We start from the raw sequence: 3,467 nt of genomic DNA, 5'->3' as shown, positions 1-3,467 counted from the left end.
AAAAAGTCATTTTTTTAGTTGCGGCTTGACAGATTTTTTTAAATGTCGGCTTTCATTTTGGTCTAAAAATGTAATTTCCGTGCATTCTAGTATTTAACTGTTAGATAATTGTTTGCAAAATCTACAACAGATCCTTTGGAAGTGAATATACAGTATGCTGTCTTCAGTGTGGGGTTGTGTTCTTTGTCATTCTGCTTTGCTATTCTACCAATTTTGTTTGCCTGTGAAGTTATCAGACGTATATATAGTCCCCCCGGAGGCATGTTTCTGTAGGCACATAAGAACTTGTAATGGCATGATCGGACTTTTACTATTATGGCTTTCTGCACTCATTCACTTTAATGGAACAGCTGCTATTGATTTCAGATGGTTTAATACAAAATTAATTGGAGCTTAACGAAAAACTCCTCCAGTCTATTGGAAAAGCAGGATGTTGTTTTAAAATGTAGAGGTGACAGAACGACTAAATACAGCCAGTCTATATTTTTACTTTATTCCCTTGCATTGGCAGTGAAGCCAATAAACAATCCAGTGCCTGACACCCTGGAAAATGTTGTGTTTTGTTTTCTCATCCTCCTGTGCTGATTGATAGCACAGTTTCTGGTGCATCTGGGGAACAATGTTTTTTTTCCCTAGTTCAGGACTCCTCAGATATAATGTGTATATATATGTATATAATATATACCAGTGGTTCTCAACCTGTGTAACCTCAGGACCCACATTCGTCCTTGGTCATTAAGGCGCGACCCAAGTTGCACTGCGGTTGAACTGTGGATGGGAGGTGCGTTTGGGATGCCATTCAAATGAATGGCAACGTAACACACCTCCCACACCAGAACGCGTGGTAGTTGCGATTGCATGGTACAGTGCTCTACTTGCACGGGGCTGCCCAGTTTCCCTACCTTATGAGAACTGGAGTGGATCCTCAGCCTGGGGTCCAGTGTGGGCTGCTGCACTGTGACGGAGCTCCATCCATATGTGCATTGCTTGTACAGCTCCCTTGTGCGCCCTGTAGAGGAGTCGGGAGCCGGAATGTGATCACTCTAGTTCAAGCACCACTACATGACACACGAGGGAGCTGTACGTATGGATGGAGCTCCCTCGTGGCCATAGCCGCGAGCTCCCTCGCGGCCATAGCCGCTTCTCCACAAGCTTACACTGGGTCCCGGACAGCATATTTTGGCCTGAGAACTGACAGTGCTGCGAAAGGTGGTGGCTGAGGAGCTTCTCGCCTAAAAAAGTGGAAGGCATGCTGTGACCCACTAAACATTGGGCCGCGACCCACCAGTTGAGAACCAGGGGTGTATACAATCCTAATTTCTGAATTCTAACACATCCTATAAATGAATTCGGCCTTTTCTACAGCGATTGGTGTTTTTTTTAGACATTGCAACAGGATCAAGCTATGTGGTCTGTTAAGGTCCAAAAAGTGTCTAGCAGAGTTTTTCCATCTATGAGTCCAGCCATCATAATATATGTATGACTTTGGTTCCTTTGTATGTTAGTATAATAAAAAAGCAAGTAATTTGTCTACAAGTGGTGATGGTAAAGCTGATGTTTAATCTGGAATACTTTGCCTGCTCTTGGGAGGAGTTATGCCAATATCAAAATGCCTTCATGGGTAGGTGTCTGGGTGAGTGGGTGTTCCTATGCAGATTGTATGTGCCCCGCAGCGTAAAGCACACAGTGATGCTGAGCCTCCATAATTGGAAGAGTTGAAATCCAATCACTGAAAGGTGTGGGCCAGGGACAGTAAGGCTGGGGAGGAGAGGGCTAGATCATTATTATTATTGTTATTATTGAGGATTTATATTGCACCATCTGTTTGGGCAGTGCTGTACAACAGACAGTACAATTACAATACAATGCCATACAAAAGGATTAGAGGGCCCTGCTCCTGAGAGCTTACAATCTACAAGGCTATTGATGCTGGATGTCTTCCAGCCAGGAAATTGGACGGGCCCTATCTGACTTGCACTCATCCTCTTGTTCTTTATTAGGGTGAGAAAAATGCGTAGTGTATGGTCAAGTTTTATTGTGAACTTTCCTGCTAGTTTGTGGTCATGTCCCTGAGTTCTTGATGTGTACTTCACATTGAAAATACGCTGCTCCTGAACCGTATGCATACCCATAGGCCTTGTTCACACGTGCTGCCGTCTGCACTGCCCTCAGAAAAGCAATCCACGGTGGATTACTTTTCAGAAGATGGTGGAGCATCAGCTGGCCAGCGTTCAGGATACTGCCGCCTCCTCAATGCTCATACTTTTTTTTTGTTTTAATCCTAATATAATTTTTTATTGTACTGCACCGCAACCGAGTACCCATTCATTACAATTGACACATTTGACCAGCAGACGACATGCTGTTGATTTCTTGCCACACCACAATGTAAAGTGTCATGGACGTGGCAATGTGTACACCACTCTGCGGCCACGGTGCTGACATTGTAGCAGGTGGCTGTGGGCCATAACCCTGCATATCAACCATGCAGTATACTACCCCCTCACCACCAGTATAAACAAGGCCTTTAGTGTGGGAAATTGGTCAAAACTGGAGCAGTTGCAGGCATCCCAACCTGCAAAACCTTATTTCAGGGAGGTGCCCTTTCTGTTTTTTTTTACAGCGGCCGTCGTCAGAAAATAAAGAAATAATAATAAATTATATATATATATATATATTGGGGGAAAAAATGTATATATATTTATTTATATATACATCATATTTGTGAATTGATGTTCAAGTATCTGTCAGTGTAAAGGTCACAATTTATTTAAAAAAACGCTGAGGAGTAAAGTCCCTGATACACAGTTGACTAGTTGCTATGGGCAGCAAATGAAATAAATATTCTATATAACTAGACAACCAAGACATATAATTGATTCTATATTATCCACAAAGGGTTAACAGCACTCTCTCAACCCTGGAGCAGTAGATCTCAGTGCCTGTACCTGCTCTCAATAGTAGTCTATGTCCGCTCTCTCTGTGCAGCAAGTAGCTTCTTCCTTCCGAGAGCCAAGCCTCGTTCTGAGGCTACTCTAGAGATCACATGACCTTCCTCCAGGAGGCAAGCCTCACTCTGAAACTTTACCCACTGATATCTTACCGGAAAGGTTTACTCAGAGTAAAGCTTTCAGGGAGAAAATGCCTCTCTCACGGACATCAGGGAGCCGCTATCTATTAGAGGGAGACTCCCTGAACATCAGGGAGATCCCTGCAGTTGCCCATAGTAATCAAACAGCTTCTGTCTTTAATTTGTTTTGCAAATGAAAGAGAGAAGCTAATTGGTTGCCATTGGCAACTGCTCCAGATCTTGTCTGCTCTAGTCTTTGTAAATTCCCCTTCATGTATTTAAGGGATTCAGTCATGTCCCCCTTGCCCTCCTTTCTTCATGCCTGTACATGTTACATTCCTGCAGACTCTGTTTCATCCCTCAGACATGTCGGAATTTTGGTACATAATTATATATA

The 3,467-nt window shown here is 43.2% G+C and overlaps 1 protein-coding gene across 5 annotated transcripts in view; it reads left to right on the top strand.

Annotated features, from left to right (window-relative positions):
* Positions 1-3,467, top strand: part of AGAP1 (ArfGAP with GTPase domain, ankyrin repeat and PH domain 1) — a 382,012-nt gene that overhangs the window by 99,773 nt on the left and 278,772 nt on the right. The window lies entirely within an intron of this gene.

This window comes from Nanorana parkeri, unplaced genomic scaffold (genome assembly GCF_000935625.1).
Source record: "Nanorana parkeri isolate BGI_ZX_2015 unplaced genomic scaffold, ASM93562v1 scaffold329, whole genome shotgun sequence".
NCBI lineage: Eukaryota > Metazoa > Chordata > Amphibia > Anura > Dicroglossidae > Nanorana > Nanorana parkeri.
The sequence above is the reverse complement of the archived record's forward strand: the minus strand, read 5'-3'. Positions and strand labels throughout refer to the sequence as shown.